The sequence below is a fragment of the Neolamprologus brichardi genome, chromosome 1 (genome assembly GCF_056152115.1).
Source record: "Neolamprologus brichardi isolate AB-2024 chromosome 1, ASM5615211v1, whole genome shotgun sequence".
Classification (NCBI taxonomy): Eukaryota; Metazoa; Chordata; class Actinopteri; order Cichliformes; family Cichlidae; genus Neolamprologus; species Neolamprologus brichardi.
Window position 1 is genome coordinate 7,993,185 of NC_142104.1, and position 15,362 is coordinate 8,008,546.

The following is a 15,362-nucleotide window of genomic DNA, read 5'->3' on the forward strand; positions in this document are numbered from 1 at the left end:
ATAGAATACATTTGTTGATTTAGAAATAGAGGAAGACTGTATATGTGTTTGTTGAGTAAGGTAGTAGATTCATTGTCTTAACTGTATGCGGAACAATCTACCTTATGTGTGTAGGCACTCCCCAACGGCCCATTGAAGCTGGAAAAGTCCTGTATTTGTATTGTGATATAGCTAAGCATTCAGCGTTGGTGCATTTTAATAGCTTGTATTATGGTGAGTTTTAACTGTGAAAATAATTCTCTTATTAGTACTTTTCGCTCGTGCAGATGTGAACACAGTAATCGCACTTTGGTAGGGACCAGAACGATCGCACTGAGACCCTTTGGAGGAGGAGTCTCGGTACGGTCCCAAATGAGCTCCAGAGCACTTTCTTTATTGTGCGAACCCGATCCGGACCAATAACCAGGTGTACATTACAAGTTTGAGGTAAGGAATAAAAAGCCCCATAGCCACATAAACTTTGTATTCTCAATGCGGGAAGATACAATAAATGTGCAAAGGTCTGTACAGACTAGCAACTATCTGTGAAATGAATGTAAATACTCAATATTTTCCAATAGTCATCCAGTACAGCACCTTCTTCCTGTATTTACTCTGTTACTCCCACCCAGAACAGACTTAAAACTCTCACTTGGGTTGTAGTGACGCGTTCCCTTGGATTTTTCTTTGTGTGAAAACAAACTAAACCATGAGTAAAAGCTACAAGTTTACAAGTTCACCAACTGATCCAGACCAGAGTAAGCAAACTCTAGGTGTGAAAATGGCCTAAGACTGGCTCAGTTTGTTAATCACGTATGTACTTGTTAATCACAAATGGAGGAAGCCCTAACATTATGAACTCTGCAGGTCATAGTAAACAGTGTCTGTTTGTTTTTTGTATAACATATTTTTTCTCATTTTCTGATTCTGTATGTTATTTTACTGACCAAGGTTTAAAACTATATTTAAGGTCATACAGTGCATCAAACTTCACTTTAAGGCTGTGTGCCTGTCCCTGGACTGTGAGAATGAATGGGGTTATCGGTGCATGAAGTCTGTCAAGCTTTCATAAATTTGCAGAAGAAATCCCCAAGTCCTACTCTCTGCAGGGAAGATTTGCAGTTGCTGTCTGTGCAAACATTGGCTCTGCATTAGCAGAAAATCTCCTAATACCTCATGCCTGCCTCGCTGTCTACCTGGGTTTTCTCACCTACACCATTACTGTCACCTTAACACCCAGTGTCCAGTGGTAAAAGCAAGCTGCCTAAATGCATTTTTCCAGTTTACACATTCTCGTAGAAGCACATGCACTAAAACGTTCACACAGCTGTATATTCTGAGCGAATGTGCTCACTGCGGGTTTCTCATTCTGTTTTTTGTTTCTGCTAGTCTTGTGTTGTTTTCCAGCCCAACAATAGACTGTTTGGCAGGTTGTGTTGCCTGGTATCTGTGTGGGGAAGCAGAGATGTTTTCTGCTTTGATTTAACAGAGGCACAGTGTGTAGGAGAGTGTCTTTTCAGTTAGGCTCTTTTTGCAGCAGATGCAAAGCAGGTGAGTAAGATGAGTTTTTGGTGTGTGCGCACGCTTGCATTTTAACGTTCTCAGCATGCTTGTTAGGATTTTAAAAGGACTTAAAGTAGGACATTGTTTATATGGTGAAATGTGAATATTTTCATTTCGGTCGTGCACACAGCCATTCTTTGGACCGTCCCTCATTTTCAGCGTTGAGCGTTTAACATACAGTCACAGCAGCATTGCACATTTATATCTGTCAGTTCTCCTTTAAGCTAATTGGGCTACATCACTTAACCAAGCCTATGAAAAGAAACCAATGACCTAGTTAATAGTATCTCTTGGGGTGTACTATTATGGCTGAAACAGTAGTAATTCTGAACTGGTTATGCTTGCAAGATATTTTAAGTGTAGTTTATCCCTGTCAAAGCAAAAGGATAGCTACGTGTCGCCATTATTTTGATGTGTTGATTTTAGAAATTCCTGTTATAGTTTTGTTTTAGTAATTCTACAGTTGTTTATTATTAAATCTGACATGTTTTGATATTTACATGGAAGGAACAGTAATGATTACCCCATGTAAACAAAAACAAAGAAACATCACTTTCTCTCTGTCACAGCAGTTTTCTAAAGAAAAACCTGCTAGAAGCTTCAGAGAGAACACTAATTTCACTCGTTGTCAGTGTGGTGAATATGCATGCGCACACACACTGTGTGCGCAAGTCTAAACAGGCAAATGTGTCCGTACCCCATAGTGTGCGCTAATGCAAGTCTGTGGTTGTGAATTAATAATTCAGAGTACTGGCATAGCAGGGTGGAGCCTTTATTATTCATGGTTGGCGATGGAACCAACAGATGACTGCATTAAGGATGAGCAGATAGAGTCCTCTGCCAAGAAACCACACTTCCATGCCTCTAGCCGCTGTCATTTACACCTACCAGTCCTCTACGCTCGTCTGACTCCTCCTCTTTTTTTCTGTGTCCTTGTTCTCCTGATCTCTGTCCTCTCCATCTGTGAGCATCTTTTTCTCTCTCATTTAGTATCATCTTCCTCTCTCTCTTTCTGCATCTTAATTGCGTTACAAAGATCTGTTGGCAGTTAAAGAAACATTACGTAATAGCACATGTATATTAAATTGGAAATATAATGTGGAGATCAAAAGTATAGTAGTGATTCGTCAATTAAATTTGGTAAACTATATAAATATTGTAATTGCTGAGCAGAAAGGATTTATCAATGACTGCCTTTTGTGATTGGTCTGGCCAGTCAAACGCTCGTTGACCATGACAACCTGATGAGTGTATCTCTCTTTGTTTCAGAAGAACGCTCTGTTTCTAGCTGTTGTTGTTTTCTCTTGAGCAGTTACATCCATTTGTAGTTACCTTATTTTCAAAGGCGGAAAATATTCCGGCTATTTCCAAATCTGGGATTACTCGTTGTGCAGGCAGTCTGTATAATCACTGTTTTGAACCATAATAGTTTCAAGTGTCATTTGCAACTTGGGTTTTGGCTTCATTTTCTCCCTGTATGCCTCTCTTCTCCCTAATTCCCTTCTTTATTGTCCACTGAATCTTTTTCTGCGTGGTCTCAGTGCCACTGCCCCTGAATGCTGCTTTTATTGAAGAGATTCTGAGCTGCTGTTGCCACTAATGCTGCTGCCATATTGTACCCGAACCCCGCTGTGGCTGCTTCTAATGAGATTCTTTGTGTCTCCATCGCCGTGCTTTGCCTCCTCGTCTCCTCTTCTGCTCTGAATAGAGGAGTTGTCGCGGTTTAGCATCAAAGGAGTAGGAGAGGCAATGAAAGCAGCAGAATCAGCAGGCGGTTTCCTCGTGTATCCCCTTCCTCAGTCACTCTCCTAGGATGTTTAAACCAATAACGTATATAAATGTGCACTTTTAAGGTATAGTATATTAAGCCATGACTGAGTGTGCTTATTTGTTTATATACACTGCATTGTTTCCCACACTTGAGCTGTTTTCACAGAGTCTGGAAAATCTGGAGAATCTGGTCACATTTAGCACACGGCAGTTTGTTAGGGATGTTTTCACAGGGCTGCTCATTTCCAGAAAAGGTTTTGTCAGTATTGAGATCAGAATTATCTCAATACTGACAATTGCTAGGAGAAGAAGCAGCTACTTTTGGGTGCTCCCTTATTTACAATGGGCTGCAACAGCAGGTAGCCGCACATATTTAATCTGTCAGATTTGTACTCTGGATGCTTTCCTTGATGCAATCCCAAAAGGGATTTGTGTCTCCTTTCAAAAACAAACTGGGGATCTTTCACTTTTCTGGCAAATGTGTAAACCACTAATATGTGGAGACATAGTGGAGATAAAGTTCGTTTTTAACATAATCTGCAATAAATACGGGTGAAAATTTTTATGTGGCCTAAAAGTGTGTCGTTGACATGAGGGCACCATGCTACATGTTCTGTAGCACGCATTACGATTTAGTAAAAAGGAAGCTAGTTCAGCAATGTTGAACAAGCACGATGCTTTGAAAATATGCAAGAAGACTGTTCCTTTTGTCATATTGTGCAGGCTGCTGAAGAGTTAAAAGGTTACATTACTTTACTGTTAACCTGCTAAGCAGTTATGTTATGCTTTTATTTAAAATTTCCAGTGAAAACACTACCTGGGGTACTTTTGTGTTTACATTAGACTTCTGCTGTGGTACTGTAAATACTGCTGTGTAACATCTGTTGCACTGTAATGCTGCTGCTGGCGCCTTGTGGTAATAGAGCTACACTTTGAATTAGGTAGTCTGTCATAAGTGATGGTAGGAATTTTCCATCCTTCTTTGTAAAAGAAGGATGGAAAATTCCCTTTATTTAGTTTGAAGTAATAAATGTGGTAGCCTGCAAGCCGGAGTAACAATAAAGCATTCAGTATTTTTTTTTTTCTGTGTCGTTACAACTTAACAAAGAAAGAATATCCAGAAAAGTTCAAAGTTTTGAAGTACATGTGCAAAATGGCTACAGATTTTAGTTTTGCAGGCAGCCTGGCCATATTAATGGCTGGGACTAATTTAAGCATTCGTTTTTCAAAGAACAAACCCATCAATGATCATTTGATTAATGGACAATCCATTGGTTATTAGTTTGACTTCTGTCACTACTACCTACCGAACACGGGGCTTTATGTCTCAGTTCCCACCTGGCTCGCTGATGTAGTCCCCTTCTTAAACTGCTTCTCCAGTGAACTTTTTTTCACATGGACTGCAATTCCCCATCCATTTCTATCTCAGACCTCTCATCTCTACTTGAGGAGCTTTCAAGAACCCAAGTCATCTTTTCCTTCTCTTCACCTCTGCATTTACCATGAACACTTGCATAACATCACCACTGAGCTCTCCTTGGTCTGTCACACCTACTATCTCATTAATGGATGTAATTAAGTCTATACAGCCAGCCCCACACACACCTACTTGCACTGTACTTTTGAATCTGTATTGCTTTCACTTTGTTGACTCTTGCCATCACAATTGCTCAGAATAAACCTTTACAAAGAGCTCCGTGCCCCATCATTCAAAATAGGACTAGAGTAACTTAAAGGTAAATGCTGGTGATGATAAATACTTAAAGAAACTGCAGTCAACATTTCAAGCATCTGTTACATTTCTTCTGTCTCTCCTTAGTCAGGTGAGCAAGCCAATTTGGTGCTTTGGCAACTCATAGAGCATGCATTGCATAGTCTGAGATTAGACCAGACTTTATTAAATGCAGTCCTAATAGAGTTGATTGTCCCTTTTTAATATATTTGGTGCTACTAACTGAACAATCATCGTTCAGCTAATTGTATGAATATGGATTTTTTTTTTTAGCTAATGTATGTTCTTATGAAAACCAAAAATGCAACGCAATTAATAATGGGGCAATCCTCTACACAAAGTAGTCCAAGCAGGCTCACTCCCAGCAAGTAGTCTCTTCTTTGTCTCCAGAATGTAGGAAATGATGAAAATGACTGTAGCCTGCCTCCGCCTGCATGGATATTGAGAGGATATAAATAGCCGGGCTAGCATGAGTGTGTGCTGAGACTGGAACCGCAGCACACAGAGCTCAAACAATAAGCCGTCACCACTACCCTTCCTCCCCTCTGCTTTCTCCAGTCCAGCAGCCTCCCAGAACTCAAAGGGGGAGGTGGAGAGGAGTAGGAGGAGGAGGGTATTCTCTCTCCCTCTTCCTTTCTTTCTTTCACTTCCTGTCTCCCTGCTTTTGTAATTTGTCATCAGCGGCAAGCTCAAGCCTGTCACTTGTTACGTCAGAGAAGCAGACTGGACGGCTGCCTCCTGTCTTCCCACCTGTCTGTCAGTCAGTTGACCTGTCTGACTGTAGAGTGAGAGGGTTCTGTGTCACGCTGCTCTATTTTTTTATTGAGTCAGATAAAAATAGGGGTCGACGGATTAGATACACGCATGACTCCTTTAATCTCAAAGAAAGGATGGAGTTTTTTTTTGTTTTGTTTTGTCTTTTCTTCCTCAGTTCAGACTTTGACTAGTATTTACTGTAACAATTTCTTTTAGGTTTATGCAGGTTTTCTGGTAAAATCACAACTTGCTTATGTTGAAAATTTAATTTGAAATCTTAAAATAATTTAAGCTGCAGCTGCTAAGTTCATTTTATAATTATCCATGTATTGGGCACTATTTTTAAACTGGATAAATGTTTCTAAGACCACGAAATCGCCTCAGCCTACATCACTGCAACCGTCCGTCTGTCTCTGTTGCTGCTAAATCAGAAAGTCAAAATAGGAACAAGAATTTCTGTGGGACAGTTACAGCAGCACCTCGGCTAAAAAAAAAGAAAAGGTGGTGGCGATGGCTAGAAATGTTTCATGTGGCAGATGGCAGAAGGAGCCATACAGTCATAATGACTGAGTAAGCCACAGTTTCTCTGAACTTCCTTCCCTCTCTCCTGCCGCTCTGTTCTTCTTGAGATTTCAGGGTTCTCTGCAAACACTCGGAGAGAATATGGCTTTCTCTTCTGACTTCAACCTGGTATAATCCGAGAACTGTCTTTCAAGACCAAAAAAAGGAATAAGTGGACATAAAACCCTACATGTATCGATCCAAATGTATGCACCACGGAGCCTTGCTTCAAAAGCTGTCACAGATTTATTACTCTCTGTGAAGATTAAAAAATAAAGTTAGTTTTTGGAGCATGTGTAGTTCCAGGGACTTCTTCATTGTTAGCCAGCTGCACTGAAAGGTTAGCCATAGTGCTGAGGGTGTTTAAGTGATCGACAACTTAAGTTGACGCTGCCCGCTCTGTCCGATTTTGGTTTTGTTGTTTGTTTGATTTTTTTTTCTCCCCCTCTCGTTTTGGCTGGTGTGCAGACTGGCAGAACACGTGTCCAGAAAATGTGACCAGCGCTGTTTTATGCAATATTAAGGTGTGATTACGCCACAACCTCAAATAAGTTTCTTACCAAAGCATAACCAAGATTCCTAACATCCACCAGCATCACAGCAATAAAAAAAATTCAATTGCCTTTAATTTTGATTTAAACAATCTAGATGGTGTGAATTAGGATTAATACATGTAGGATGAAGGAACAAATCAGGCAGATGTTTTTAAAGCTTATATCCTGGAATCAGTTTATTTTCTGTAGCTCTTTTCCTCATTAAGTTAAAAGCTTTAATAGCTCTGTAGAGCGTTGAGAAGGAAGACGAAGCGATTCTAAGCTGTGTTTACACTTTATAACAAGCTACACAACTGTTAAAACATACACCTGAGGTGTGTGTGTTTGGATGAAAAAACGTTTACAAGAAAGTCATTTCCTCCTTTGGGTTTTATGCAAACTTAAACATATGTTGTATATTTCAATGAATTCATGCCTTCAACTTTTCCTCCGTTTTGCCTTGTGGACCGCTGCTGCTGCTTTCTGGTGTTGGCATGTGTCAACTAGAAGCAGGTTACACCTTGGAGAGATCGCCTGTCTCTTTTTAATTTTAGATTTTAACCAGTTTAACATGTAGTTTCATATAATGGTGATGAGTGACATGACACTTCCTGTGAAGAATTATCCAAATTAACTGTCCCTAATAGGTTCCCAGATGTGTTTTAACGTGCTTGATGAGTTGGAGAATTGTTTTGTAAGAAACTGTTTGGCTGCTGCAGCCTATAAGTCGATCAGATCAAAGTACTTTATCATCAGTGTATATTTTTTTGTTTTTCTCTGTGAAAAATGCCATATGCTTGTCTTTGAGAGCTAACATGTTGAATGACCCACCAGCCACTACTTTTAGTCCACCTGAAAATCAGCTTGAGTCGCCCTCAGTTAAGCCTTTCGGTCTTTTTGAACACTGTGGTTTGGTTTTAGAATTGTGGAGAAATGATGTTGTATGGTGATTTTTTTGCCTCGCCCTTGCTCTGAACAGTCAGTCAGAGTCATGTGATCAGTGAAGCATGTGGAGCACCAGTAGTGGCTGCTTGCTGTGCTGGACGACAGCTCATCCAGATGAAGGGCATGTGGACACTGAAGCCTATTAAATGTCTGGGGAAGCTGCTTGCATCTCTAGGCACATCATCTCTCTGCATTTCCACTAATTGGTGCCTACTTCCTGCTTCCTTGTGGGGGGTCTCTTGGCACATTGAATACACACACATCAGTGTAGTTGCAGATGTAGATACGAAGACAAATGCACACCACAAAGCCTGCCTGCTGCGATTTCTTCTTATGTCCTTTTTAATCCCTCACCCTGTTTCATTCAGTACAGCTTTGCACCAGTGTGCTGTTGATTTTGAAAATCAAAAGCTTATTAAAAAACCCCTGTACTTGGTTTTTTTTTCCAGACACTTGACCTCTGATGGGATGACTCTGTTGCCAAATATTTCTGTTTAACTGTCATCCCGTTGGACTTGCTGTATGCTGTGATCTAATAACGACATTGTTTGGTTAGTTACTGCCCCTCCTTTTTATTCTTGTTTTTCTTTCTAAAAATTAGCTTTTAACATTTTCTGTGGGGTTGTATTTTTGAAACTCAATTCGAGTGCAAAGCTCACAGTTTGAACAGCCAGGCGGTCAGGAAGCGATGGATTAACTGTTCACTCTGCAAAAGCAAAAGCCTTCTTTTTTTAGTTTAAGCTTATACTGTATATTTGCATGCCCAGTAGGTCACATTTCCATATTTCCCTTCCTTTTTTTTTTTTTACACAATACAAATACAATACAAACTTTGTATTGAGTCTGAGTTGACGTTCGATAGTCACAGCTGCACTACACTTACTGCCATAATTGTAATAACTCCATGTGCTAGAGATAAGACATTACTGTTGATACGTCATTGTTAAAAATATACAGTCGGTTTATTTACTCTAGAAAAAAAATGAGGTTAGTAAATATTGTTTATACATATATAAACTCATTTGTTCAACAGCATATATTATTAAAAACACTACAATTTGGTTCAAGCCCAGGCACCACCAAGCTGCTCTGTTGGGCTGTTAAGTCCAGGGCCTTAGCCCTTTTTGTTCCTCGGGTGCTGCATCATGGCTGTCTGTGCTCTGCTCTCTGCTTCTTCCTTCTCTTCTTGTTTCCTGCTCATAACACTTTATCTGCTGTCAGTTAAATGCAGAATTTAATAGTTTGGTTGTTTTCTTTCTTTCTTTGTTAATTCTTGTATCTGTCAGTAGTTTATCATCAACTCACTTTTAATTTTACAGTAAAACATGTAGTCTAATTTAGTTCGGCATTATATGTTTTTGGTTGTAAAGGAAAGCGTAACAGGGTTTTTGGGGTAGTGTGTAACGGCCTGCCTTTGATTGTCTTCTTAATTTGTTGATCATACACATCTGTGCACAACTAAAATAATTTTGAACCTGCAACCCAAGTCGGCTTATAACGCTGTGGCTTTTCTTCAAAACAGCCAGAGAGCCCAAAATAGTCTGACGCATGAGCAGGCCATAACTCTGTTCCACGCCACAAACCACCGGACTGCTAATTTTGTAGTTCAACCCTGTTTGTTGGTTTAGCAGTAGCTTACTAGTTACTAATGTTATTACAAGTTGGCTGGTTACAGCAGGCCAAAACGGCATTCATGGCACTGGGACATGTCCAAATGCTCCAGGTGGGCAAATGCCACCGTGTCCTGACTTTGACAAGAATGAACAATGCCTAATGCATGTTCACATTTGCAGTGTTTATTTACTACTACTGCTTCAGTGAATAATTCAAATTCACACAGTATTAGCTGCTGCAGTTACAGGTTGCAGTTTGCATGTAGATTTGTTCAGTCTTTTTTACGGAAACCAAAAGACCCACAACATTTTATTTTCTGCACCAGCTCTTCCTTGTCTGCACCTCTAACTCATTTCTGTTCTGTTTTTAATTGTCCCCATAGATGGGTTTTATTAGTTAATGTCACTAGATGCTTGGTAGGTCCAAGCATGCCAGCTGCATCAGTGTGTGGGTGAACATAAACATAGATCAAAAGCACACACTCACTGACAGCAACTAGTTTTTTGGTAGTTCTATAAGCTTTTAATTTTTTGAAGTTCGAAACAAACTGACAGTGTCTGCAGTTAATTTACCCAACATATATTCATGAGTAAGATGGGGTCTTTCAAGAAGTCATAAATGATGAATAATTTATTTGATTAATTGCCACCTTTTAGTAAGACGACTAAGTAAAAAGCTGTTTTTGCAAAATATAGATTTTGTTTGGAGTCCTGCCAAAAGACGCAGAGTTTGCGCAGCGTCGAAAACTAGCAGTTCCCAAGAACCAACACACAGCTGGAATATAAAACATGCAATGCACTGAAAACACTTTGTGTTGTGAATGGAGCTTTCTTGGCACCAGATTGCATAGCATTACCTGACTAACCAGTCTTGGAATTCTTTGGGAATGTTGTTTACAAGTTTTATGTATAATACTCTTCTTTGTTGAGTGTGATGGGAGCTGTGGCATAATGCTGTCTAAGTAAATAAAATTTCCCTCAGGATAGTTATTGGCTGTTTAACAGACAGAAATCTAGGTCAAGCTAAGTTGCCACCCCAAGTCAAAAAAAAAAAGAAGGAAAAAAGACTTTAATAAGTTCTTGTAGAAGCATTACTGTTAGATTGTAATCTGTGGATGGCCTTGGGCCTGCTGTGGACTTGAGCTTGCATAACCCAAGGCTTTGTCACAGTAATTTTAGAAATCAACAACAGCAATCTCAGTTAAACACCAGCCTTCTCTGGTGATTTCTGTTTAAGCTCTTATTTATTCAGGAAAAGCTGACATGGCAGCAATCAGTTGAACATTCTCATAGTTGCAGGCAAATGATAGGTGTCTAGTAAACCAGTGCTGCATTTCTTGGACTGAGTCAAATAATAAGAGCTGGACTAGAACCATGAGCTTAATGGACAAGATTTTAGCTTGCGACCAAAGCAAAAATATGCTCTTGTAGCTTCCATGTTGGCACTGCCCAAAGAGGTTTTGGTCTTCCCCAAAAAGAAAATCAGGACCAGGACTATATATTTTTTTCAAGTTGGATATCAATTGTTCAAGCATAAAATATATTTTTGTTTATTAAATAATGAACAGTAACACAGACTCTGTATCTTAACTAAATGCCATCTAATTGTGCTTGCATACATACTTTTGCCTGGCCTGCTCATCCAAGAGACTCTATTGCATTCCCAGTACAGGATAGGCAATACACACAATCACTCCAATGTATCCTGGGTCTGCTATGGGATGTCCAGTAGGAAATGCCCAAAACACCCCACCTAGGAGGTGTTCAGGAGACATTGTTGTCAGATGCTCCAACATCGTCAGTTGGCTACTTTAGATGTTGTCTAATAGCAGTTCTACTCAGAGCCCCTTCTGAATGAGTGAACTGCTCACTATATTTCTAAAACCAAGCCAAGACACCTCTCAGAGGAATCTCATTTGTGCCCAGTTGTTTGTATCCACTCTTTAGCCAAAGATTATAGCTATACAGTTTATATACATTTGGACAGGAACAACTTTTTAATTTTCTAATTTTGATTCTGTACATTATCAAAATAAATTTTAAATAAAACCACTCAGATGCAGTAGAAGTGCAGACTTTTAGCTTCAGTTCAGTTAGCTGAACAAAAAGATTGCATAAAAATATGAGAAACAAAAGCATTTCTGAACACACTCCCATCAGGGGACTGTAATTAGAATAATTGGACAAATAAAATAACTGAAAATAAAATGTTCATTTTTTTAAATACTTGGTTAAAAACTCTTTGCTGGCAATGACAGCCTGAAGTCTTGAACTAATGGACATCACCAGATGCTGGGTTTCCTCCTTTTTAATGCTCCGTCAGGTCTTTACTGCAGCGGTTTGTTTGTGGTCTTTCTTTCCGATGTTTATTCTTAAACCAGTGAAATCATGCTCGGTTGGGTTAAAATCGGCTGACCTATTTCGCCATTCAAAAATATTCCACTCCTTTGCTTTAATAAACTCCCAGGTTACTTTGGCTGTTGTTTTGGGTCATTGCCCATCTGTATTATAAAACGCCGCCCAATCAGTGTGACTGCACGTAGCTGGATTTGATAAGACAATATGTCTCTGAACATGTCAGAATATCATCATTAAACACTAGTGTCTTCAGTGCCACTGGCCATGCACGCCCAAGCTATCACATTACCTCTGCTGTGCTTTACAGATGTGGTATGCTTTGGCAAGCTGTTCCACCAGTGCGTTTCATCTTTCTCAGGATGTGCCAACTGTAGAAGTTGCCACTCTTCATATTGTAGAAATTTCTCAGATGGGTATTTTTCTGTGTTCAACTCCAAGCCTTAACTGATAATTAATGACATAACGTAGGAATTGCCCACACCTGCCCATGAAATAGCCTTTGAGTCAATTGTCCAAATACTTTTGGTTCCTTTAAAAAAATGGTGGCACATGTTAAGAAGCTCAAACTCCTAAAGCCTTCATTGGGTTTGAATGTGGATACCCTCAATTGAAAGCTGAGTCTGTCTACACATTATGTCCATGTCCATTAAATAACTCTAATTGAAATATATTTCAGTAAAATGGGTAAAAAAAAAAAAGTTCCCTGAGGTTTTGCTCTCTGCAATCACTAAATAGTGATTTTAATCTTTTATATCTAGATGACACTAATTTCCCAGTATTCTAAGAAATGTGAATATCGAAAATGCACTTTAACTCTAACATTATTTTATGTCAGAACCAGTCTCTTGCATTTCACTTCTTATGAAATTATGCAATAGGAAAATTTCTATATTGGAACAAATTACAACTTCTTAAAGCAAATGAACCAAAAATGTGTTAAAATAAACCAATAACACAATTAGAGACCATACGTCAGTGTTACATTTGTTTCAAAGGAAACATTTGTTTATTCTGTTTTGGCATTTTTGGTCTTTTTCTCTCTTTTTTTTCTTTTTAATAAAATGAAGCAACAAATTATTTTGCAGTAACTGTCCTGTCCGCTGACGTGGGGGTGTATGAATCATCTTTTGTTACCGCTATCTCGGTTGTCTTTTTTCAGAGCTGATTTGAGAAGTATAGACACCATATAATAAAAACCCAGTCCTGTCATAGTTTTTGATAGTTCTTTGTATCTGTGTTCTGTGGTGCACTGAGCAACAGCTCTTCAGGAATCAGGTTGGGGGTGTATAGTACAGAAACAAGAGTTAACATCGCTGTATTCTCTGAGGTCATGGAAAATGCAGAAAGTTGTCTAAGAGCTTCGATGCACTGAAATATTAATGTGGTGAAACAAGATCATACAGGCATATTGTAGATGGAAGGCGAGAACTTAATTTCTTTAATCTACATCCACCAAAGTGCAGTAGGTTGCAGAAGCTGATATGAATCACAAAGGTTTAAAAAGAACAGGATGGAACACACAATGCAGGTTGGAATACAAACAACACATAAAATAAAACCATAACATTATTACTGGCATCTGGCACAGCAGAGAGAAAAGCAGCGCTGCATCAAAGCCTACTGTTACATCACTTGGTGTGTTGCCATAACACTCAGCTCCTGTCACACAACGGAAGACAATTAGGAGGAGGGGCGTGGAGAAAGAAGTGATTTGCATTCATGTGTGGTACATGTGGTACTTGGGGGGGTTGTGAGCCTGAATTAAAAATGTACTCTTTGATGTGATATTTGAACAGCCATACACTTGAACCATTTCTCTTTACAAGATTTTGTTGTTTGTGCTTATTGCTCATCTGGCCAGGATCATGGTTCATATTTACATCAGGCTAAAGAAAAACTGAAGGTTCACATTCCTAGGCTAGTCTGTTAAGGATGAACATTTTAAGCAAAAATAAAAGCAAAGCAAAAAAATCCACCGGGAGTTGTTTGACTCACTTAAACTTTAAATTTATAAATGTATTGTGTATACTGTCTTGCTAAACTAATTTAACACAAATTTCAAGTGTGTTTGGTTTTCTGTTTTGGATTGGCTTTCTCTGGTTCCACAGCACAAGAACACATTGGGTTTTTATCCAGTCCACTCGATACAAGGGCACGCACCAGGTAGAATTTCTTGCACAAAGTTGTACTATGTTAATCAAAAATCCTGTTTCAGAGGAATCTAAGATGCTCCGTGTCTTGACATCTGATAAATCGTCACACTGTGCCAGAAATTGTAGCTGCTTACTCAGGCACACTTACCTATGTTTTTGTTTTTGTCTTGTTTTTAAATCGGATGCCATTGTCAGACTGAGCACAGTCTTGGACTTTTACACAGATACTCAGCAAGAATACTGTACAGTATAATTGCATTCTCTGGACTGCCTTTCCCAGTATCAAACATGTATGTTGATGCAGGTATCTGTGTTAGAAATATATAGTCTGCTCTGTGGGACAAAGTGTTGGTGTTATTGCTCAAATGTTTTCTATAGAAAATTGAATTGACAAAGACAGAGGCCCTTATTGAGTACCACTTGATGAACTTATGGAGAGTGATGTGATCAGTGAAATGTTGAAGCTCTTGAATAGCTTGCAGCTATTCTTCAGCACTGGAGCAAGATAAGAATAGCACTCACTTGTCTCCTTTCCATTGACTAGCAAGTGTGGCTGCTCTGTTCCAGCAGGGTTGCTTTAGATGTAAAGAATGGTAAAGGGAAAAGAAGAAGTACCCTCTGGGTTCACAGGAGCAGCCTGGCCTTGGATATATTTGGCTCTGTCAGTTTGCATACTGCTCTGCAGTGGTCTGCAATTAGGCTGTTTCCTGTTTCAACACAGGATATGGTAGGGCTGTGAAGCTTTGCTATAGATGCTCTTAGGGAGAATGCCAGGCTCTTTGAAGGAGATGCATCATATTCATGGATCTAAAATTACACAGAGCTCTGTTATTTCATAAGTTGGGGGAATCGCCTGCTTATGCTCAGTGAAATATAATCCAAGTGAAAGCTGTAGGTTGTTTTTCATTAAGTCCATCTACAATACACAGAACAAGTCACAGTCCAATTTGAAGGGTTTTTTGTTGTTGTTGTTTTATCCCAGTACTGACTTCTTTCAAATTGATTTTATTTTAAAGTTAGGTTTAGACCATTAAAATTAGTCTAAAGATCAGCAGTGTAGACATGTTCACATTGGTATCCAAATACAGCCCTTTCCTGTCTCCATAAGAACCACTGGAAACTGTTCGTCAGCAACTTCCTCCTACTTACGCTCCACCCTCCCTGTTTCAACTTGCTGTTTTCTGGACTGGACAGAAGTAAGATGCTTGAATGGAGCCTACCGTGAGAGACCTGCATCTAGTGTTACTTCTGCGTCATTATAACAACGCTGTATTGTGTAACAGTTTGTGCAGTAGAAAATTAAAAAAGTAATCTTTTAAAATGCAATGTGGCAGTTAGGGCTGGGCCATATCACACCTTTCACGGTAATACCAGTTTGGCAACGATAAGAAGATGAAAT

General features: G+C 39.3%; 1 protein-coding gene across 2 annotated transcripts in view; it reads left to right on the plus strand.

The window, feature by feature from the left end:
* Positions 1 to 15,362, plus strand: part of cskl (c-src tyrosine kinase-like) — a 47,880-nt gene that overhangs the window by 12,633 nt on the left and 19,885 nt on the right. Inside the window, exon 1 of one of the 2 annotated variants that reach the window (XM_006779740.2) lies at positions 1,411 to 1,530. The exons of the other annotated variant lie outside the window; for it this stretch is intronic. The gene's annotated coding sequence lies outside the window, so the exon portion shown is untranslated. Of the gene's footprint in view, positions 1 to 1,410; positions 1,531 to 15,362 lie in introns of those variants that run through there. 2 annotated transcript variants of the gene reach the window in all.